This window comes from Phocoena sinus, chromosome 3 (assembly GCF_008692025.1).
Source record: "Phocoena sinus isolate mPhoSin1 chromosome 3, mPhoSin1.pri, whole genome shotgun sequence".
NCBI lineage: Eukaryota > Metazoa > Chordata > Mammalia > Artiodactyla > Phocoenidae > Phocoena > Phocoena sinus.
In genome coordinates this window covers 143,450,021-143,474,909 of record NC_045765.1, presented here as the reverse complement: position 1 = coordinate 143,474,909, position 24,889 = coordinate 143,450,021, and the positions used below count along the sequence as shown (strand labels likewise).

Here is a 24,889-nt window from a genome sequence, read left to right as displayed (position 1 = left end):
TTTAAAGAACCAACTTTTGAATTCATTGATGTTTCTCTTTTGTTTTTCTGGGTTTTGTTTCATTCATTTTTACTGTAATCTTTACTATTTTTTTAAAAAATAAATTTATTTATTTATGGCTGCGTTGGGTCTTTGTTGCTGTGAGCAGGCTTTCTCTAGTTGGGGTGAGCGGGTGCATGGGCTTAATTGTGGTGCATGGGCTTCTCATTGCGGTGGCTTCTCTTGCGGAGCACAGGCTCTAGGCATGCAGGCTTCAGTAGTTGTGGCACATGGGCTCAGTAGTTGTGGCTCGCAGGCTCTAGAGCACAGACTCAGTAGTTGTGGCCCACGGGCTTAGTTGCTCCACAGCATGTGGGATCTTCCTGGGCCAGGGCTTTAACCCATGTCCCCTGCATTGGCAGTCAGATTCTTAACCACTGCGCCACCAGGGACGTACTACTATTTCTTCATGCTTTGGATTTAATTTGCTTTTTTCTGGTTTCTTAAGATATAGAAACTTACATTACTGATTTGAGACTGTTCTTTTCTGATATAGGCATTTGAATCTATAAATATTCCAATAAATACTGCTTTAGTTGTATCCTATAAAGTTTGATGTATTATATTTTCATTTTTATTCAGTTCAAAATATTTAATTTCCCTTCTGCTATCTTCTTTGACCCAGGAGTTTTCCCAGATTTATTTCTGTTACAGATTTTTAATTATCAGGAAACATCCTTTTTATGATTCTAAATTTGTTTAGATTTGTTTGTGGCCCAGCATGTGGTCAGTTTTGGAGAATGTTCTATGTGTGCTTAAAAAGAATGTGTATTCTAAAAAAAAAAAAAGAATGTGTATTCTGAACAGTCTGGGTGGAGTGTTTTATGCATGTAAATTAGGTTAAACTGGTTGATAGTGTTACTCAAGTCTTTGGCATCCTTGCTGATTTTCTCTCTAGTTCTGTTTGTTCATTCAGTTTCATTCTGTCACTTTTTGCCTCACGTGTTGGCAGCTCTGTTGTTAGGTATGAGTGAATACATCTGTAAATGTGATATCTTCCTGATGTATTTATTAACTCTTTTATCATTATGAAATACTCCCTCTTTGTCTTTAGTACTGTTTATCTCAAAGTCTATCTCATTTGCTATTAATAATAGTCACTTGAGCTTTCTTATTGTTACTGTTTATATGGAATAAATTTTCCATTCTTTTACTTCCAACCAGTTTGTATCTTTGAATCTAAAAATGTGTCTTTGGGGAAGTAATGTCAGTTGGTCTGGGTAGTTTATCCATTATTTTAATGTCTTGCCTTTTGAATGACATGTTCAGTCTATTCCCATTTAATGTAATTATTGATATGATTGGATTTATGCCTGCCATTCTTATCTTACTGCCTTCTTTTGTGTTAAATATTATTCTAGGGTACCGTTTAAATTCTTCCTTTTTTTTTTTTTTTGCCACTTTTACGAGTTGTTTTTTTAGAGGTTGCTGTAGGGATTACAATATGCATCTCAACTTATCACAGTCTACCTTTATAGTTGAATTTTTATCCCAATAGAGTAGTGGAAAAGGAAAGTTAAAACTAGATTTGTCTAGAATGGTAGTCGTAAAGTATTTTCTGAATAATCATACATTTTTTAATATAATGATGATTCTGTTTATATTTCTTTTTTTGTTTTATTGTGTTTTTTATTTGTTTTGTGTTTTTGTTTGAATTGAGGCATAGTTTAAGTTTCAGGTGCACAACATAGTGATTCACAATTTTTAAAGGTTATACTCCATTTATAGTTATTATAAAATATTGGCTATATTCCCTGTGCTGAACTATCCTTATATAAATAAACTATCCTTATAGCTTATTTATTTTATACATAGTACTTTGTACTTCTTAATCCCCACCTCTATCTTGACTCTCCCCCTCTTCCCTCTCCCTACTGGTAACCACTAGTTTGTTCTCTATATCTGTGAATCTGCTTCTTTTTTGTTATATTCACAAGTTTATGTTTTAGATTCCACATATAAGTGGATATCATTATAGTATTTGTCTTCCTCTGTCTGACTTACTTCACTAAGCATAATATCCTCCAAGTCCATGCATGTTGTTGCAAATGGCAAAATATCCATTCATCTTTTGATGGACACTTAGGTTGCTTCCATATCTTGGCTGTTGTAAATAATGCTGCTGTGTACATTGGGGTGCCTATATCTTTTCGAATTAATGTTTGTTTGCTTTGGATATATACCCAGAAGTGGAATTGCTTCATCATACGGTAGTTCTAGTTTTAGTTTTTTGAGGATGCTCCATACTGTTTTCCACAGTGACTCCACCAATTTGCATTTCCACCAACTATAAACAAGAATTCTCTTTTCTCCACATCCTTGCCAGTGTTTGTTACTTATGGTCTTTTTTTTTTTGGCTGCATTGCATCTTCGTTGCTGTGTGCGGGCTTCTAGTTGTGGCGAGCGGGGGCTACTCTTTTTTGCGGTGCATGGGCTTCTCATTGTGGTGGCTTTTCTTGTTGCAGAGCACAGGCTCTAGGCACGCAGGCTTCAGTAGTTGTGGCACGAGGGCTCTAGAGCACAGGCTCAGTAGTTGTGGTGCATGGGCTTAGTTGCTCTGCGGCATGTGGGATCTTCCTAGACCGGGGCTCAAACCCGTGTCCCCTGCATTGGCAGGTGGATTCTTAACCATTGTGCCACCAGGGAAGTCCCCTACTTATGGTCTTTTTGCCGATAGCCACTCTAACAGGTGTGAGGTGATATCTCATTGTGGTTTTGATTCACATTTCTCTGATGATTAGTGATTTTGAGCATCTTTTCACATGCCTGTTGGTCATCTGTATGTCTTCTTTGGAAAAATGTTTATTCTGGTCTTCTCCCTATTTTGTTTATTTTATATTTCTAAGCTATGATATTGTTCTAGTATGTTTTCCATGGTAGTTAACTATACATGTCAGTATTTTTTTTTTTTTTTTTGGCTGCGCTGGGTCTTAGTTGTGGCATGTGGGGTCTTAGTTGCGGCATACGGGATCTAGTTCCCTGACCAGGGATCAAACCTGGGCCCCCTGCATTGGGAGCACAAAGTCTTAACCACTGACCACCAGGGAAATCCCATGTGTCAGTATTTAATAGAATTTATATCTAGTTAAAGGTGGTATCAGAAGCTATATTGAGTTCTGTTATTATGTGAGTTTCACAGTTAAAATAAATTACCAGTTTCCCTGTTACAACAGCTGTAGTAATGACATTTCTCCACACTGTTGCTCCCCAAAAGTTTTGTAAATATGCAGCATTCCTGTTTCTTATGTAAAATAAGCAAGTTGGACTAGTAATTCTTAATTTTTCTTCTACCTTGAAAATTTTCTGATTCTATATAGTCAAAAGATCTGTGGAAATTATAATATTTAATTTGAAACATTTGCATAGTGGTTATTTAAACCTTACCCATTTTTTGGCTGATATCTGATCAGATAGCAGTAGAGACATTTCTGGGCTTTGGTTTTAGAGAACTTCATCTCTTAATTTCAAGAAGAAAAAAGAGGCTTGTAAATTTAGGAGCCATCACATGCCGAAAGTAGAAGTTTGTTTTTAATATCAACTTAATGGTAATTTTTGATAAAGAATTTAATTTTTTTTAAGGATTTAATTTTTTAATGTAGTAATTAAATCTAAGACTGAGCAGATTTTAGTTGTGGTTTCAGAAGTCAATAGCGAAAATTACCAGAGTCCATTTAATTCAGCACAGATAAGATATCAAGTGGATCTGATTTTTTACCTCTCCTGTTCCCTCATCAGCTGTACAGCATTTATGTTTGATAAGTAAGAAGTTAGTAATATTACTAGCTTCTTATGGAGCTGTTTGGGGCTTTATTCTAGATTTTCCCAAGGATTTTAAATTATCAGTTTGTGTAAAAGTTCAACTCTAACTTTTCTATTCTCCTTAATAAGGTTATTGAAAGGAGGGAGGAGAATTTTAGAGTTTAACTGATAGGTTTCTCTTAAAATGTGTTTCCCTTTCCAATAAAAACAGATATGAGGCTGCTAATATAAACTTAACGTGAAGATCATTGTGTTAAGGTCATCTGATTATGTTCAGTTATGACTCCCTGCTGTCATCACCTTATATATGAACTTGCTTAGCATCCATATTTCAAATTCTTTTTACCTTGTGTTTGATTCTGTAAGGCCTTGAGTTATTTGTCTAATTCATCTTCTAGCAGTTTCCCACTGTTTTCATTTCTATTTAACCTACTAACCATGTGACCATCATTTTGTTAGGTATTATGGGAAAATGGAAAAAAATTAATGAGACAAGATTTTGCCCTTAAGGAGCCAATGAAATGATTAGAGAGAGTATGGCTATACATGGCCAGATCCTGAGTTGTATGCATGTGACACAGGAGTTAATTAAAGGAAAAGATAATGAAGTACAGTAGTGGAGGAAGATTTCAAGGAAGAGGAGCTTGAAGAATGGGTAGAAATGGTTGGATATAGAAAGGAAAAAGAACAGTATAAGGAAATGTATTGGTGCAAGATTTGAGGATAAGCATGTTTTGGAAATAGTGAAAAGACCAGTCTGGCAAGAATGGACAGTTTATATTGGAATAAAGGAAAATATACTTGAAGAAAAAACTAAATTATGGAAAAGATTAAATGTGAGGATAAAGGCTTTGGAATTAAGTTTGTAGATGTTTTTATTATAGTTAATTATGGAAATAAATAATAAAAACAATTGTTTAAAGGCAATTCATTGCATACCTATATGAAGGACAGCCAAAAGTAGAAAAGTACGGAAGTTTAAAAAAAAGACTAGCTCGTTGGTAATCAGAATAATCCAGGTGCCTGAGAATGTGATTTTTTAAAAATGCAGGTTAGAGTTTGGGTGGATTTTTTTGTTTGTTTGTTTTCTGTTTTGTTTTGATGCTTATAACCCAAGAGTTTGGATTACTATGAATGGGAACAGTGGTAGAAATAATAAGATACAGGAATTGATTTTCATTTTAGAAGTGTTATTTGAGGTTCTGACACTTTGAGGGAGATGATTGTTGAATGTCAGACATATTGACACATTGGTACTGTAAGAGTTTGAAGTGCCAATGAAGAATCATGAATGAATTCTCATATAATGAAGCCATACAGATCTTTGAAAATCCCATGAAAGTAAATGAATTTTGGAGGAAGTATACATAGAGTCGAGTAGCTAGACTTGAGAAATGATGAAAGGTAGTAAACCATTGGAGAAAGTGGAATCAGTGAAGAGTTAATCAATAAGGTACAAGAGAGAAGATAGGGTTACAGAAATCAAAGGATTAAATTATTGCAGGATGGAAAGACTTATTCACAAGCAAAGTCATCCCTTGGTATCCACAGGGTAGATTAGTTCCAGGACCCACCATGGATACTCAAGTCCCATAGTAGGCCCTCTGAGCCCACAGATTTGCATCTGTGGATTCAACCAACTGCAGATCGTGTAGTACTGTATTCACTTTTGAAAAAAAAAAATCTACTCTTTGAGTGTGCCCCCACAGTTCAAACCAGTATTGTTCAAGGACCAACTGTACTGAATGTTTTAGTACTGTTTTTCTTTACCCTGATACCCCTATTTCTCATCTTATACCTTAAATTCAAAGGTCAGTCATAGGAACCCTCTTGCACTGTTGGTGGGAATGTAAATTGATTCAGCCACTATGGAGAACAGTATGGAGGTTCCTTAAAAAAACTAAAAATAGAACTACTATATGACCCAGCAATCCCACTACTGGGCATATACCCTGAGAAAAACATAACTCAAAAAGAGTCATGTACCACAGTGTTCATTGCAGCTCTGTTTACAGTAGCCAGGACATGGAAGCAACCTGTACACCGACAGATGAATGGATAAAGAAGATGTGGCACATACATACAATGGAATATTACTCAGCCACAGAATGAAATGAAATTGAGTTATTTGTAGTGAGGTGGATGGACCTAGAGTCTGTCACACAGAGTGAATAAGTCAGAAAGAAAAACAAATACTGTATGCTAACGCGTATATATCGAATCTTAAAAAAAAAGAGAAAATCGTTCTGAAGCACCTAGGGGAAGGACAGGAATAAAGATGCAGATGTAGAGAATGGACTTGAGGACACAGGCAGGGGGAAAGGTAAGCTGGGACGAGGTGAGGGGGTGGCATGGACATGTGTACACTACCAGCTGTAGAGTGGAGGGCAGCCGCGTAGCGCAGGGAGATTGGCTTCGTGCTTTGTGACCACCTGGAGGGGTGGGATGGGAGGCTGGTGGGGGAGATGCAGGAGGGAGGAGATGTGTGTGTGTATATATGTGTGTGTATAGCTGATCCACTTTGTTGTAGAGTGGGGGCTAGCACACCATTGTGGAGCAGTTGTACTCCAATGGAGATGTGAAAAAAAAATTTTTTTTTAATTAAAAATAAATAAATAAAAAAGTCAGTCATACTCGCTCCCTTGCATACATTTTCAGTTCCTTTGGCCTTCTCTGTCTTGGCGAAACTACAACTATGGTTAAATTTCACTCTTAACAGCTGAATAGAACTGGAGAAAAATAGTAGAACCATGATGACTGGTCTTACTCTAAAATAATAACAACAACAGTATACTCTTAATGCTCTCAGCATTTGTACCACACTTATTTGATCCTTTCACTTTCCTAGGTGACTATTTCATAATTTCTCCCCGTCCTTAAAACCTTCAGCATTTTCTCCCTCACTTTAATTTTAGCTGATGAACTTACTTTCTGTAACAGTGAGAATATTGAAGCAATCATAAGAGAGTTTTTATAAGTACGTGGCATCACATTTATTTATCTACTTACCACTCTCTATACTATATATGCTATAGAATACATGTATACTCTATTTTCTCTTCTGTCACTATAGATGAGCTGTCCAGGTTCCTAAATCCAACCCTTCCACTGGGGTCTCACTCCCTTGCGTACTCAAAGATACCACACTCCTGTATTCTCCCCTCTTTCCTGTGTCATTTTTTTCCCTCTTGATCATTCATTTTCATGAGCATACAAACATAATGTTATATCTCTCATTTTAAACAAAAACTTCCTCTTCTCTTGACCCTCCTGCTACTGCTCAAAATCTCAGCTCCCCTTTATAGAAGTTTGTCTGTAATTCTCTCTTATTCCTCTCCTCCCATTTTTTCTTAAGCCTATCCTGAACAAGTTGTTGCTGTTACATTCCTTTACTTTCTAAATTGGTCTTCTCAGTGTTACCAGTAATTTCCATGCTGCCAAGTCCAGTGGTCATTTCTCAGACTTCAGTAGTAAGTGACACAGTGGAAGATGTTCTTCACTTGACTTCCAAGACCATATTGTATTTGAATTGCTTTATTAACACCACTGCCAAAATAAAACACACTAGGCAAGTTTCAGGATTTCTCTTCAATCTTTTCTGTCCTTAGAATACATCCCAGTGCATTAGTTTACCAGGGCTGCTATAATAAATTACCACAAATTTGGTGGCTTGAAACAACAGGAATTTATTCTCTGACAGTTCTAGAGGCCAGAAGTCTAAAATCAGGGTGGTAGCAGTCTCATTCTCCCTCCAAAGGCTCTGGGGAAGAATTCTTCCTTGCCTCTCTTCCAGCTTCTGGTGGCTCCAGCCATTGCTTGGTTTGTGACTGCGTAACTCCAGTCTCTGCCTTCATCTTCAGGTGGCCTTCTTTACTATGTGTCAGTGTGTCTCCCAATTCTGTCTTTCATAAGGACACGTTCATCAGAACGTTCTGATGAACGTGTCCTTATCGGCCCTGATTTAGGGCCCACCCTAAATTCAGGATGGTCTTATCTTGAGAGTCTTACATTCTTACATTTGAAAGACACTTTTCCCAAATAAGGTCACATTCATTGGTTCCAGGTGGACATATTTTGGAGGAGGCCGCAATTCAACCCACCACACCCAGTAATGGTTTACAGTAAGAGCACTGTGGTGAGAATTACTTGGATTAAATTTTTGTGTGTGTGATGATGTTATTATTTAATAGTATAGTTATGCTGCTTGTGTTTGATTTTAGGGTTTGCTTTTTTATTCAGTTTGGTTTAATATTGATTTTTGAATGTAACGTTTACATGGTTCAAAAGTCAACACTGTATTAGGAAGGTATACTCAGAAGTCTTGCTACAATCCCATTTCCACCTTCCCTATGGATAATGATTTCATTACTTTCAAGTTTATCTTTCCTGATTTCTTTTTATGATTAAACAATACCTATATATAGTTTCGTTTCTTCTTCTTCATTAGAGAAAGATTGTACTCTGTATATACTTACTTGGTACCTTGCTTTTTCCACTTAGTTTATCCTGGGAATTACTCTGTCTTGGTTCATAGTTATTGCTCATTCTTTTTAACTGCTATATAATATTCCATGATACGGATGTACTATGGTTTATTCAGTCAGTTTCCCGTGCTTGGACCTTAGAATGTTTCCAAATATTTATACTGCAAACAGTGCTGTAGTGAATAACATTGTGCATATATGTTGTACATATTTGTGGAGGGTCAATTTCTAGAAGTGAGATTACTGAGGCAAAAGTTTTTGTAAATGCGTATGTACTTCTGTTAGATATGCTAAATTCAACTACATTTTGCATTCTTACCAGCAATGTATGAGAGTGCCTGTTTCTCCACAGCCTCCACAATAGTGTCTTAACATTTCTCATTTATCAGGTTGGCTAGAATTCAAAAACTTGCTTTCTCAGTGTAGTTTTAATTCACATTTCTCATATATTAAGAGTAAGGCTGAACATCTTTTTTTGTGTTTAAGAGCCATTTTATAACTTTTCTATCGAAATGATGACAAATTGATTTTGAATACTGATTCCACATTTTAACTAATTATTATATTTTGGGCTAGTCATTTAAGTTTGTTCTCATCTTTAAAATGAAGATAATGAGACATATTCATTGGGTTATTATGAAGATCAAATGAAAAATAAAAGGAGAAGAAAAGCAACTGGCAAAGTGCCCAGCTCATACTAGCAAGTGGTAGATACAAATTTTTTTCTCTCCTTCTATGCTGCAGAATATAGGCCATATACTGCCTACAATTAAGCAGTCTAGTAAGTGTATGGGGCAGGGGGGACTTTTCTATAATGGAGAATTTGTGATGTGTTAAATACTATAGGCAGTATTGCCTAGAGTAAGATGTTTTATTAACTTTCTGGCTTTCAGATTCTGAAAATTGCAGTAACATTTTGCATAATTTACAGTTAGTAGAAATTTGGCACCATGATCTGCTCATTCATCCATGTATTAGAGCAGCATCAGAGTTTCTTTTTGAAGAAGAAGATTCTAACCTGCCTGAGGTTTCTATGTAGGAGTGGGACATGTTTTGGGTAAACTTCTTAAACTTCATAATGTTATCTTCTCTTCATTTTCCTTGCCTTGATTGATTGTTTGGTAAAACATATATTGCTGCCCTTAGTAATACTGCATGTTTATATTCCACCATGTACTCTGGACCATCTCAATTTTTCAAAAGCCCAGTTCTGAGAAAATGTATTAATGGAGGACTGCTTAATGGCGATATTCTGTCCATTCCTCTGAATATTTAAATTTACTCTTAGATTAAACCATACCATTAGAGATCCGTGTATTTGGATAGATTGCATTATTTTGGCCCCTTGTAGATTTGCTTTTACTGAATTGTGCATTTAGGATGTGATTGTTTTTTTAAGACATTAAAAAAATTAACTCAAAACAGATTTTTGGTTTTTTTAGGGATGCTTTCAAAGACTTTCTCCATTATATCATCCAGAATCTTCTTTATGAGGACTCACTGGTGAAATTTCTCTCAGATTACAGTATCTTAGAAAAGCTGGTACTTCTCCTGAGCAACTGATTCACTTTTAACAGGCACTGTGTATTTTCTTCTTTGCCTTGCTAACTAGGAGGCTTAAGCCACATTTGAAGGCCAACTCTCGGAGTTTTGGAGAGCAATATACTGTGCTTTACTCTGTGCTGTTTTTACTTATTTTCTTTCTCTATTTATTTTCTTTATCCCAGTGTATCCTTTGCCTTGAATCCTTCACCTGTTTATTTTTCATCCTATGTATTCTTCTGGTAAACTGCCTCAAATCCTTGTGAAACAACGCAGGATGTGGTGTCTTATGTTTATGAATGAATGGGTATGTGCATATTACACCTTCAATTGCCCCAGCTAGAAGCTGTAAGTTGTCCTAGCTTCCCTCTCACTTACTCTCCACATCCAAGTTGTCACCAGATTTCTCTCTTTTATCTCTGTATATCTATCCCTTCCTTGCTGTTACCTTGCTGTGTCTTGGTTCAGGTCTCATTGTCTCATTACTTTATTTCCTGCCTTATTGTTCTGCCTACCTTCTGGCACCTTCCTACAAGTCTGGCACCTTTTCCTCTTCCACAGTGCTGCTGTAGAGCATGTTCTAATATCAGAATCTGTTCATATCATTTTCTTAATACAAAAATCTTCTACGACTGCCTGTATCAGTCCAGTCATATTTGGACTCTTTAATCTAGCACATAAGGCTTTTTAATGATCTGACTTCTGTTTAACCTTTCCTCAGTCCACATACTTGTCATGCAGTTTCACACCTATCTACCTTTGCACTTGCTTTTCCCTCTGCCCAGAACACCCTTCCCACTCTTCATCAATTCCTACCAAGCTTTCAAAATTCATTACAGGTGACATCTTCCTCAAAAGGTTTTCCCTGTCTCCTAGCCCAGTAGTTACCAGTGTGGTCCCTGGATCAGTAGCATTTGCATCATCCTGGAAAATTATTAGAAATGCTAAATCCTTGGGTATTGCTCAAGGCTTACTGAATTAGAAACTCTGGGCATGAGGCCCAGCAATCTGTGGTGCCCATTGGTTTTCAGATTTTAGCATGCATCAGAATCACTGGGGGTGGGGGGTGGGGGCTTGTTAAAATATCAGCTTCCATTTCTGAAAAGTCTTGGGTTGGGTGGGTGTGATGTATTGTATTAATAGCCCCAGTTCTTCACCCCTCCCTGCATCCAAGCCCTTTCCCAAGAGACTGTGTAGTTCCTCCCACTCTTAAAGAAGCAGAGAATATTTCCCTGCCCCTTGACTTTGTATTTGGTCACAGGACATGCTTTGACCATTGGAATTAGTGGGTGTGACATGACCAAAGGCTTGTAAAAACGTTTGCAGGATTGGGCTTGCACTTTTTGTGCCTCTGCCATGTCTGAAGACCAACATATCCAGCCTGGCCCACTGGTTCTAGGAGGAGATTGAGAGACTATTTTTTTTTTTTTTTTAATTATTTATTTATTTATGGCTGTGTTGGGTCTTTGTTTTTGTGTGAGGGCTTTCTCTAGTTGTGGCAAGCGGGGGCCACTCTTCATCGCGGTGCGCGGGCCTCTCACTATCGCTGCCTCTCTTGTTCTCTGCGGAGCACAGGCTCTAGACGCGCAGGCTCAGTAATTGTGGCTCACAGGCCCAGTTGCTCCGCGGCATGTGGGATCTTCCCAGACCAGGGCTCGAACCCGTGTCCCATGCATTGGCAGGCAGGTTCTCAACCACTGCGCCACCAGAGAAGCCCGAGAGACTATTGTTTTAAGCCACTGAGTTTTCTGTTGCATATATACCTAGGAGTGAAATTGCAGGACCTAGGGTAATCACCTAGCAGATAATGTCCCTCATCCAAAGTGGTTGTACCCATTTTATATGCTCCCACCAGCATTGTATGAGCATTCCTGTTGTTTACTGTGCTGCTATTCCAGCAGTTGATTAGTCTTTTTAATTTTAAGTGAATCTCATTATGGTTGTAATTTGCATTTTCCTAAAGACTAATAAAGTAAAGCACCTTTTCATATGGAAAATTGATCCAGTTTTCCGTATTATGATCTAAGTTCCGTGAGGGCATACAGGGATTGTTTTGTTCACTGCTGTATCCCTAGCCACAACAGTGCATTGCACATTGTAGGCATTCAATAAATATTTGCTGAATAAACAGTGTAAGAGCAGAACTTGATGAGCATTGAATTGAGAATTTGCTGACTTTGGCTAATAATTTATTCTGTGACCATATTCAGGATACCTAACATCACTAGGTCTTGGTTTTCTTGCCTGTAAAATACAAGAGTTGGTTATCGCTGAGATATTTTTTGCCTATAAAATTGTATGATTCTGGAATTTATGAATTGCTTTTTCACGTTTATATTATTTTGGGACCCATGCTTTTACATATTTGTTTTCTCTTGATTCTCTGTTTTTCATTTAATGTGCTTGACTTACAAACGATACACCAGTAGCAGAGAGCACAACTAGCACTGTATCTAAATATTATTCTCCACTAAATAGAATCAGAGTGCCTCCCTCAAGAAAAGGCTGGTTTCCACTACCGGGATAGGGAAAGTACGAGATGAAGTTGGAACATCTTCTTGCACTGGAAAGTAAGGAATCTCTTAAAGAATGATAGGGCATAACAGAAGGACAAGGAAGTCAGCTTGAAGGAGCTGCCACTGTCCAAATCTGGGACAATTTGAGCATCAAAATAAATGAATAATAATAGATTGTAACCCATTCAATAAAAAAGAAGTTCCCAATCCATACTGATATGAATGAATGAATGAATGAATAGGGAGGAAAGGATGTTCCATTACAGTAGAATGTCAACAAATAAATATAAAATCATTAATGGTGTTAAAATTCAGGAGTAAAAGTTCAATGGGAATCAGATATTTAATAGCCTCTCTCAAAGTCTCTCTCCACAAATTACTTATTAACTAACTGCAAGGGGTAACTTTATAGTGGAGAACATGTCCCACACCACATTAAAGTGACCAAAGTTAACATCACCAAATTAGCAAAACAGACTGGTATCAGGTGCTTCCTGATATAATGCACTAAGAACCTTTGGTATGCCTACCAAAAACGCATCACCTGAATCCCAAATCTACAGATTTCCCTATCTACAGTGATTTGAATTCAAGTTAATAAGGACTAAGTAGAGTCTGTGTGAAAACGGAGAAATGGATTAAAAAATTAAGCAACTGCAGTTGCTGTGTTCAGTAACTAAGATATGTAAATGGCCAGTAGATTACATTTTTTTTCTAAAGTGGCATGAATCGAAATCAAAAGCCCCTCAACCTGGCCCATCAGGCTAGGTATGATCTAATTTGTATGTACCTTTTCTCCTTAATCTTGTATCAGTCCATCATTATGTACAGCCACATAATCTTCTTTTCCTTTGTACTAGGTTCTGGCCTTCTGTAGGGACTTCAACTTGCTATTCACCCACCCCCCACCCTGTCCCCATTTCTTCTTCCCCTTTTGCCTATCTAACTCTTATTCATGAGACTTCCTTAGTGAGTCATGGTTACTGCCCACCCTCCAATATAAACTTGTTACAGTCTTTTCTTCTCTCAAAGTGTCCAATTCTTTTCATTTAGGAAAAGAGCAAGGACTCCAGAATGTTAAGATCAGGGACTCTGGAATCAGACCCTGGGCAAGTCACTGACCTTTATATGCCTCAGGTCTTATTATCTTAAATGAAATTAATAGTAGTACCTGTTTGATAGGATAAGGATTAACTGAATTAAAATATGTAAATATGAATGAACTAAATATAAATTAATATGAAATTAAATATGTAAATCCCTTAGAACAATTCCAGGCATATATTAGATGCTAAGTGTCACCCATTATTATTGTTGTGAAATGTATCACAATATGTAGTTATATGTTACATGGTGATTATTCATAATATCACTTCTACTGGACTCTCTAAGCTCTATGAGGGTATTAACCGGGTCTGGTTTTTTTGTTTGTTTGTTTTTTTACCACATTATACTCAATACCCACCATCTGTCAGATCCTATTCTAGGTGTTAGGTGCTAAGTGCATAACAGTGAATACATAAAGACTTAATGTTTTAAAAATCAAGAAATCACGTCATCAAGAAAAAGGAAATGAGTCACTTACAAATTTCATCATCTACTGATAGGCATACTTAATATTATCAGGTACTGGTAAAGAGAAGCTAAACTACTTCCTCAAGTCCAGGCAATTCAGTATTCTGATTGAAATTGAAAGTGTTTATTTCCATTTTAAGTTTAGTTTGCTTTCGTGTTTATGTGTAATAGTGACTTGTGTCAAAATATTATTTGAGAAACCAATCTTTTTATTTTTTTAAAAAACTTTTTTAAAAATTTATTTATTTATTTATTTTGGCTGAGTTGTGGCATGTATGCGGACTTCTTAGTTGCGGCATGCATGCAGGATCTAGTTCCCCGACCAGGGATCGAACCCAGGCCCCCTGCATTGGGAGCATGGAGTCTTACCCACTGGACCACTAGGGAAGTCCCCAAACCTATCTTTTTACATCCCTCTTTTCCGCACACCTTCCTCCTCCCCACCAATTTTACCTAGATTTCTTAAACAACTATAGAAGTCCTCTATAACACACAAAGTCATTTTATTCTGTATTTCCGTTAACCTTCTACCTTAGGATATAGTTGATGTTACATTTTCTTTTTAAGTAAACTTTCATAGAAAGTTTACTTTTGTGTAACTCATCATTATATAAATCAGAAACTCCACTTAAAATTTAAAAATCCATTTTTCCTAATGAAACATTAGTCAGACTGATAATGAGAGAATTTAAATAACCAAAAATTGTTTTAATTTTATATACAGAAAGGATATGGTATTTGATGTTATAAACATCTGCATTTTATCATTAGTTCATTTTTCAAAAATATACATCCTTAATTTATATACTTATGTCCTATAAAGTGACATAGTGGGAGGGACCTAGTGGAAATTATTTAAAAGGTTCCTGTAAGTAATGTGGATGAGGAATTGCTTTTTCCATTTATTGTTTCTTTTCCTATAAATTGAACTATTTAAAATAATTTTGATATTGAGCTTCTTAATAAGGAGTTGTTTGTTATTGGTTTTAATTGACTTTTTACAAGGTTATCTTCCCTGAAAAGTTACCCCAGTATCTTTTCCACATTCATTAGTTATATTATATAATAATTATATTTGGGTCTGTTGAATTCTTTTACTGGTTTTTTAAAAATACCAATTACAGAAATAGAGTCTGAGGGAAACATGATGTCTTAGTCCATTTAGGCTGTTATAACAGAATACCATAGACTGGGTGGCTTATAAACAACAAAAATTTATTTCTTACAATTCTGGAGGCTGGGCAGTCCAAGGTCAAGTTCCCAGCAGATTCATTGTCTTGTGAGAGAACCCACTTCCTGGTTCATAGATGGCCGTGTTCTTGCTGTGTCCTCATATGGCGGAAGGGACAGAGTAGCTCTCTGAAGTCTCTTTCATGATGGCATTAATCCCATTTGTGAGAATTTGACCCTCATGACCTAATCACCTCCCATGGGCCCCACTTCCAAATACCATCACACTGGGGATTAGGGTTCAATATACGAATTGGTGGCGGGGGCGGGGCAGCGACACAGACGTTTACTTCATGGCACACGGTTTAGCAGTAATAGGTTTGATAAAGAAAAGGCTTTACTTAATTCTGACTTAAATATGAGACAATGATATTGTGTACCCAACAAAAAATTTCCCTTAATTAAAAAAAATTTTTGAAACTTAACACAACATTTTAAATCAACTATATTCCAGTAAAAATTAAAGAAAAAAAAGAAAAAGCAAGATACATATGAAAAAAAGCTGTTTATTATGGAAAACTTTGTATGTGCAAGGTAAACAGAGTAATGAATGCCCAGTGTCTATCACTCAGCTTCCATAGTAATCAACATGCTATCATTTTAATTTCATCTATACCATCACCATTCTCAAACATTGCTAAATTATTATCATTATTACTTTTGCAGTATTTCGGAATTTGGTAATATTTAGATATATTGAAAAATAGAAATCTTGGATATACTCATGTAACCAATATCTCTCCATGATATAGAACATTTTGATCACACCAGAAAGATTCTGTATGCCTCTTTGTAATCAGATCTCACCACCACCATCATAAAAGCATATATTTATAAGTTGGACTTCATCAGAATTCCAAAAGATATTAAGAGGATGAAAAGGCAAAGCAAAAGATGATAAAATATTTTCAAATATTATCTAATGAAACTTTTATCTAAAGCATATAAATCATGCTCTCAGAAGTCAGCAATAAGATTGCCAACCTCTACTCTAGACCTGTACTTACTGGACATCAAAGCAGAGATGTTGAGTAGGTAGTTGGACATATGAATGTAGTGTACGGGGGAGAAGTCAAAGTAGGAGACATAAATTTTAGAGTCATCAGCATACAGGTGCTATTTTAAAATCATGAGATCAGGGACTTCCCTCGTGGTGCAGTGGTTAAGAATCCACCTGCCAATGCAGGGGACATGGGTTTGATCCCTGGGCCGGGAAGATCCCACATGCCGTGGAGGAACCAAGCCCGTGCACCAAAACTAATGAGCCCACCTGCCACAACTACTGAAGCCTGTGCGCCTAGAGCCCGTGCTTTGCAACAAGAGAAGCCGCCGCAATGAGGAGCCTGTGCATCGCAATGAAGAGTAGCCTCCGCTCACTGCAACTAGAGAAAGCCTGCAGGCAGCAACAGAGACCCAACGCAGCCAAAAATAAATAAATAAAACTTTTAAAAATGAATGAAAAAAATCATGAGATCAGATGAGATCAACAGCAGAGGTAGGACAGGAAGATGAGAAGGAACCAAAATAGGATTCAGGAGTGGTCTGTTTCCTATGAGGAAAAACCAGAAGAATATGTTGTTCTGGAAAACAGAAGATCAACTCTTTTGAATGCTAAGTGAAATCAGATGAGATATGAGGTTTGTCCATCACGCTTAGCAGTGTAGATGCATGCCATTACTAACCGTGGCAAGACTTCTGGTGGAATGATAAGAATAAAAACACATACAGTGTGGTTTCAAGAGAAAGAAGAATTAGAGATGAATATGGACAACTGAAGGAATTTTGCTGTGAAAGGAAACAAAATTAAGTAGTTGTTTGATGGAGGGTATAGGAGTCAAGGGTTTTGTGTTTTTTTTGGTGGGGGAGTAGTAGGAGTTATCAACATATAGATGTTCATATGCTGATTGGAGTGATCCAATAAGAGGGAAAATTGATACAGGAGAGAGAAGAAAGTTGCTGGAAGTGACATCTTTGAATGGGTTAGGGCAGAAGAGGGATCATTAATGCACATTATGCATGAATGATCATGATTTTTTTGCATATCTTCTGTGTATACCCTTTCTCAATTGTTCTTTTAGGTACTTTAAGTAATGATCTTTAACTCTTGAATTGGAAGAATTTCCTAAAGTACTTGAAACATATCCATTTATTCTCCTACTGAGTGTCTTAAAGAATTTATTGTTCCTAGGGAATATGTCATGTAATGAGGATCAAAATAACCAGACAGAGGACCTGGATAGGCATTTTCCCAATGAAGACTTATAGATGGCCAACAGGCATGTGAAAAGATGTTTGACATCACTAATCATCAGGGAAATGCAAATCAAAGCCACAGTGAGATATCACCTCACACCTGTCAAAATGGCTACTTATCAAAAAGTCAACAAATAAGGGAACTCTCATGCACTATTGGTGAGAATGTGCAGCCACTGTGGAAAACAGTACAGAGGTTCCTCAAAAAATTAAAAATAGAAGTACCATACAATCCAACAATTCCACTTCTGGGTATTTTTCTGAAGAAAACAAAAATACTAATTTGAAAAGATACATGCACCCCATGTTCATCACATTATTTACAGTGTATGGAAGCAACCTAAGTGCCCATCGATAAGTGAATGGATAAAGAAGATGTGGTTATGTGTGTGTATGTATATACACACACACACACACATTTTTTATGGCTGATGTCATTTGCGACAACATGGATGGACCTAGAGGGTATTATGCTAAGTGAAACAAGTCAGACAGATACCGTATGATTTCATTTATATGTGGAATCTAAAAAATAAAACATATGAACAAACATAAGAAAACAAAAACAGAGATACAGATACAGAGAACAAACAGGTAGTTGCCAGAGGGGAGAGAGGTGAGGGGATGAGTGAAATAGATGAGGAAGATTAAGAGGCACAAACTTCCAGTTACCAAATAGATGAGTCACAGTGATGAAATGTACAGTGTGGGGAATATAGTGAATAATAATGTAAGATCTTTGTATGGTGACAGATGGTAACTAGATTTCCTGTGGTGGTCATTTGAAATGTATAGAAATATCAAATCATTATGTTGTGTACCGGGAACTAATAACATAGCGCTATGGGTCAATTATACTTCAAAAACAAACAAACTCGTAGAGAAAGAGATCAGATTTGTGGTTATCAGAGGCTGGGGTTGGGAGGTAGGAAACTGAATGAAGGTGGTCAAAAGGTACAAACTTCCAGTTGCAAGATAAATAAGTACTAAAGATGTAACGTGCAACACAATAAACATGATTAACACTGCTGTATGTTATATATGAAAGTTGTTAAGCGAGTAGATCCTAAGAGTTTTCATCACAGGGAAAATTTTTTCTTTCTTTTTCTTTGTATGAGATGATAGATGTTCACTAAACTTATTGTGGTAATAAAAAAAATTTTTTTCCAAGTAGCCAGAGTTTTTTTGAAAAGATTCTTAGGGCAGCTAAATTCCAAATAGCTAACAGGACCAAGATGGCTAATAAGACTATTACATACTTATATCATTTAATATTAATGTAGAAGTCTTCATGTATTCTGGCTTTTCTTATATTTTATATGCATCCAAAAAATTTGCTTGTGTGTGTTTAAACAAAAAGAATTACAGACTTCAGGATCTCTTGCTTTCTAGTGGTGTTGAATGATCAATTCAGAAGAATCTGGCCAATATATTTGATGCACTAGAAAAAAAAAGTGAATTAAAAATTTTTACAGTAGTTGAAAGTGTGCCCTCTTGTGGACTCTTCAGTAATTTTACATAAAAGCATTTTCTCTCATAATTTAGATTAAATTAATTGTGTATCATCAAGTGTGTAATGGTCAAAAGTTGTAGGTTAGACCTACATCCAAATGTTATAGTTCTTTAAGACCTCAGCCTCATTTAGAAAGAAATAAAATGACCATTGTTTGATTTTTGCATTTCTAATACCATTGTATAGGAAATCATCTTGTGATATAAGAATCAGTCTTAAACTATATTGAGATAGGCACTTTCTTTTGCAGTGGAAAAGAATAAGAAATAAAATTTTTGATGTGAAGGTGTACTAGTAACCCAAATAACTCATAGTAGCACTTGGAAATTTCCTCTATGGCCTCTGTTTAAAAAAAAAAAACAAAAACAAATTCCAGGGCTCAGGACTATTTTTCTCCTGATGAAGCTTGCAGTTTTGTGTATTTTGTTATCGTTAGACATCATGTAACTACTCTGCACCTCTGTAAGTCAGTTTAACTGTCATAATCAAGGGGGACCTTTTAAAGTAATATGAACTTTTGTTAAAGTCAGTTCAAATAAAAATGCATGAAATAAATTGATAAGAACAAGGAACAAGACTGATTAGAGAACTATATAAAGTTATGCTAATTGTTTTACTTCTCAGTGAACATACACATATTCTATAAAGTGCTTTTGAGACACCCTAAATCTCAACCAGATTTACTTCTTAGTGACTTCTCTTTCTCTCTTTTTTTTTCTTTGCGGTACGCGGGCCTCTCACTGTTGCGGCCTCTACCGTTGCGGAGCACAGGCTCCGGACGCGCAGTCTCAGCGGCCATGGCTCACGGGTCCAGCCGCTCCGCGGCACGTGGGATCTTCCCAGACCGGGGCACGAACTCGTGTCCCCTGCATCGGCAGGCGGACTCTCAACCACTGCGCCACCAGGGAAGCCCTCTTTCTCTTCATAATAGTACTCAATAATGTAAATATATCTTCCTATTACATATTAAATATATTAAGATATAACAACGTTACTGAATACGCATTATTGATATCCAGCATGGTGGCTGCAGAGAGCTCAGGATTCCAAAAGCAAAGCATGTGTTTAGAGAGAGCTTTAGAGCTTTGTTTTATTTTGCATTTTTCTTATTTAATGGAAATAATTTAGAACTATAGAAAGGGAGAAATGTTTTAAAGAAGTGAAAATTTTTACAGACAGCTGATTGGGAACTGTTTTTGAGCTAGGATTTGAAGAAGGTCTTTTGGAAGTGTCTTTAAACAGAATGTGAAAAATTCATTCTTAAATAGTAGGCAGCAAAAAGGAATCTGGAGGTAGCTTGATAAAGTGAAAGGATTCTGCTGGAGAGGTGCCACTCTAGGGGGTCGCTGTTAACCTATTTAAAATAGTAAATAGTACAACATGTATTTATTTATTTACTTATCTAGCTACGTAAGATTTACATGCCACCTATTTCCCAAAAGAATTTGAGACAGCTTATTCTATTAAATGTAATATAAACTGAGACAATAAAAATGTACTAGTTTTAAGCCCTCCCTCCCTCCTTCCTCACCAAAGAAAAAAGAAGGAAAAAAAGAAATTAACATTACTAAGGAAGAAAAGTGCTAATTAGCTAAATAGTCCACACATATAAAATGTTGGTTTATTCAAAATAATGTTATAATCATGTAAGACAATGTAGTATAAAGAATACTGAACTAGAAATCCAAACATTTGTAGTCTTGACTAGGTCACTTACAAGCTGTGAGACCTTCAACAAACATTTAGCTTCTCTGAGGAACATTTCCTTTACCTTTTATTGGTTTGTCTTTTCTGTCATAGCAATGTAGATATTTCCCAGTTTTATGCCCTTCAGATATGCTTGAGAATGTAAGGTTTGGTTAGAAACACCTGAGTTCACATATCAGCTCTGCTGTGTGCTGTGTGGCCACAGGCAAAACATTTAGGCTTTTAGCCTTATTTTTGCATCTCTGAGATAGAGATCATCTTCACAATCCTCTGACTTTGGTAATTAAGGAAATGTATGTGTTAATGTCTGGCATGTAAGAAGTGCTAAAAAAATTTCCACTACAAAAGTTACCTGGTCTCTTGCCTGTCTCATCTGTTATTATAATTTAACTGTTATCAGTCTTCTATGGATCACTTCCATATTTATAACTGTAGTTCTGACCTCTTTTGTCGATTCCAGAATTTTCAAGTTCCTACTTTAGACATCTCCTACAACTGGATGTTACTTTGGCATTTTAATCTGAATGAATCCAAAATCAGACCATCATTATATTTCAATATTGCAGTATTCTTCCAACAACTTTCTGCCTCTCTTTTCATTCTCTACCACCCCATCTTCCTTATCACTCTTAGTCTTACTAAGTTCATTTATATCAAGGGTATTAAAAAAAAAAATCAGGGCTTCCCTGGTGGCGCAGTGGTTGAGAGTCCGCCTGCCGATGCGGGGGACACGGGTTCGTGCCCCGGTCCGGGAGGATCCCACATGCCGCGGAGCGGCTGGGCCTGTGAGCCATGGCCGCTGAGCCTGCGCATCCAGAGCCTGTGCTCCGCAACGGGAGAGGCCACAGCAGTGAGAGGCCCGCATACCACAAAAAAAAAAAAATCAACATTTCATAACAAATACTTTTGCAGGGTCTAATTCATCTTTCTGGCCTTATGCTCTAGCCAAAGTGCTTATTAATGTACCTGCATATTATATTAGTCTTTAACACCTAGCACCGGGTCTTCATACAGTAGATTCTTAACATAGGTTTCATAGATGATTATACAAATATACCAGAGAAATCTGTGTACATATAGCAGCACCTATTAGAAGGCTCATTTAATGTTTTTCATTTTAATACATATTCTATATCATTGTTGTTCTGATTTATAAAATAATTGTCTAATAGTTTTTTTTAAATCCAAGCAACACAGATATAAATATTACAAAAATAGGAATTCCCCAAAATACCAGAATACATCCTAACCATTGCTAATGGTTAAAAAATATATTCTTAAAGAACCTTTTTTCATGCCTATCATTTGTATAAGCATGTATTTTAAGCAAAAATGGGCTTGAACTGTACACATTGATATTATTTTCGGTTTGCAGTATCTATATGAGAAGCTAACATCCGTCTTCTCATATAGATACAATTTAAAAACAGGAAGAAAAAAGGGAAAAAATTTTTCTCTCCTTGTACCTCTTAGGATTTAGATTTATTCTCTTAACAACTTTCCTATATATCATACAACAGTATTAGCTATAGTCATCATGTTATACATTACATCCTTGCTAATTATAACTGTAAATGTGAACCTTTTGACCACCTTCATCCAATCTCACGAGCCACTCCCCCACCCCCGTGTCTGTTTACTACAACTCTTATCTCTTTTTCTGAGTTTTGTTGTGTGTTTGCCCGCGCATGCATGCGTGTGTGTGTTTAGATTCCACATATAAGTGAGATCATACAGTATTTGTCTTTCTCTGACTGATTTCATTTACCATAATGCTTTCAAGGTCTATGTTGTCACAAATGGTTCAGGTTTTAATTCAATTATTGTTTTTCCTTTTCTCCTCCTGGAAGATACACTCCCTTTATAACATTCCCATAGCCAGACTCAAATTTCGAACGGTAGAGACTGTTGCCATCTTGTTAACCATTGTACTTTGCTTGGCTAGCATAGTGTCTGACACAGTGACACAGAATGTGTATTTTGGATGCATCGTCATGAAGGGCTCAATACTATAAAGGCACGGTGTGTTCTTTTGGCTACCATTTATAACTCAAGGAGTAGCTAGCTAGTGGGGATTGGATGAGCTATTGATCTAACCTAGTATGACATTTTGAGACTATTTTAACTATCAGGTAAAAGGAAAATGCTTTAGTTAGGTCCAAAAAAAGGTGACACATATTTTCTGGAGAACAATACAAAGTACAATTTAATGGAATTTCACTTATTAATTTAAGGCAGACTGAATGGCTATTATGGGAAAAGTTACCAAATTGATATCTTATATTTAGCATACATTTATCTCATCGATGATATGCTCAGAAATGGAGGAAATAAGGGGTTTGTGCTTGACAATATTTAATAAAATGTTATTATATTATGCCAATTTTTAGAAGTTATTAACTCAGCATATAAAGTATGAGGGTGTTAACTTATTCTTTATAATCTTTTATCAAAGACTGATTTTCTTCAACGTGAGTTTTGCTTACTGCTCTATAGTCCGATCAAGAAGAAAGTAAGAGTACTTGAAGTACCATAAAATGTGAACCAAGTTCAAAATAGACATGGTTATAAATTATCAAGTAAGGAATCTGATTCCATAAAGCCATAGTCACCTTACTTTATATTTACATGATATAGTTTATTGAATAATATTCATTTAAATTTGATATTTCAGTCGAGCTATAAAATAATATTAGAAAAATGAGACATATCTGCATTTATGAAAGATTTCTGAGATAATGTGACAAATCAAGAAGTTTCCTCATTAAATAAAACTGGAATATTAGTACCTCAGGTTTATATAAGAATTGAATGAGAGTACATTTTATGTGTTTATTACCAGTTTTTATTATATAGTAGGTCCTCAATAAATGTTAGTTATCATTTCTATCAGTTTTTCACTACTAAAAAAGTGCAGTTATTGAGACAGATTATACACATTTTGGGGCTGTGGGGTACAAAGTGGCTGTCCAGGAAAGTTTATCTACCATCAGATTATGAGATTGCCTTTTATTCCAAATCCATTTCAATTTGAATATTATTATTATAACTTTTACCAATACTGTTTTATTTTCATTTCTATCATTTACATTAGGAAATCATAAATTTTGAAGTGAAATTAAATGAGTGGAGGACTAGGGTCTTTAAAAATCTTGGCAAGTGCTTAGAAGTTCCCTTGAGACTCATTATAATGGGCTGAAATGGAAATTTACCAAAATATCTTCCACTAATTAATGATTAGTAATTGTAGGTGTCTTGTATTGAAAGACCCCTTTCCCCTTATGCACCTGTGTTTCCCCTCTGCTCCTCCGGAAGTGTTTTTCCAGTTAGCAGTAACATTGTTAACTTTCTGGATCACTTACTATGTGCCAGGTAGTATGTCAGGTGATTTACATGCAATATTTTATTTCATTCTCATTAACACTTACGCAGTGGGCTACTTTCTTTACTCTTCCATTTCTTTAAATCAGCAACTTTCAAACTGCTTTGATTTGGTGACCCATCATTAGAAAGACATGTTACCTAGACTCTCAAAGCAATGTGCAGTGTAGCCTTACAGTTCTATTCTCTCCATCTCTCTCAGTATTGCTCTCAACCCACTAAATTTATCTTACAATCCACTAATCAGTCACCATTCACAGATTTTAAATAAAGCACTGCCTTAAGCGACAGTTCTAAAGCACTCATTATAACCTTTACCATTTGGTTACCATTTCATTCTGGACACATTCTTCCCCAGAGATAATGACTTTCAGCTTCAGTTTTGGTAGTTTCATGAAAGACAGTGTACTTTCACAGAGGCAGGTGAACCAAACACTACCCAATCCAGAGCCAGAAATGCCATGTCTAATTAGGAGTGTGTATATTCACTTTTAGAGTTCTAGGAATGTTGTTTCTTGATGGTCTTTGGTCACCTTCTAGCATAAGGCAGCAACATTTCTATAGATTACTCATATTCATTAAGATCTATGACCTTAGCTACAATTATAAGTCTGTTTCTACCAAAGTCTTCTGTTCTTCAAAATCTTCGATTACATGAAATTGTCACAGTTCAGCAGTATGGTGTAAATATTTGTCAGTAGCCAAATACTTAATTCATAGTTAAAGCACCAGGCAAGCACTGTTGCTCCCTGCTTTTTCCCCCACTTACTCCCAGTTTTGAGTTGACATCAGAGTGTTTAGATGCCTTTATTATATCAACTGAGAAAAATATTATGGTTAGATTTATTAATCTTCTAATTCACACGTGGTAACTTAATATGTAAATCTTT

At 36.2% G+C, this 24,889-nt stretch overlaps 1 protein-coding gene across 4 annotated transcripts in view; it reads left to right on the top strand.

The window, feature by feature from the left end:
- Positions 1–24,889, top strand: part of NIPBL (NIPBL cohesin loading factor) — a 197,335-nt gene that overhangs the window by 54,390 nt on the left and 118,056 nt on the right. Inside the window, exon 2 of one of the 4 annotated variants that reach the window (XM_032625188.1) lies at positions 19,683–19,853. The exons of the other annotated variants lie outside the window; for them this stretch is intronic. The gene's annotated coding sequence lies outside the window, so the exon portion shown is untranslated. The remainder of the gene's footprint in view (positions 1–19,682; positions 19,854–24,889) is intronic. 4 annotated transcript variants of the gene reach the window in all.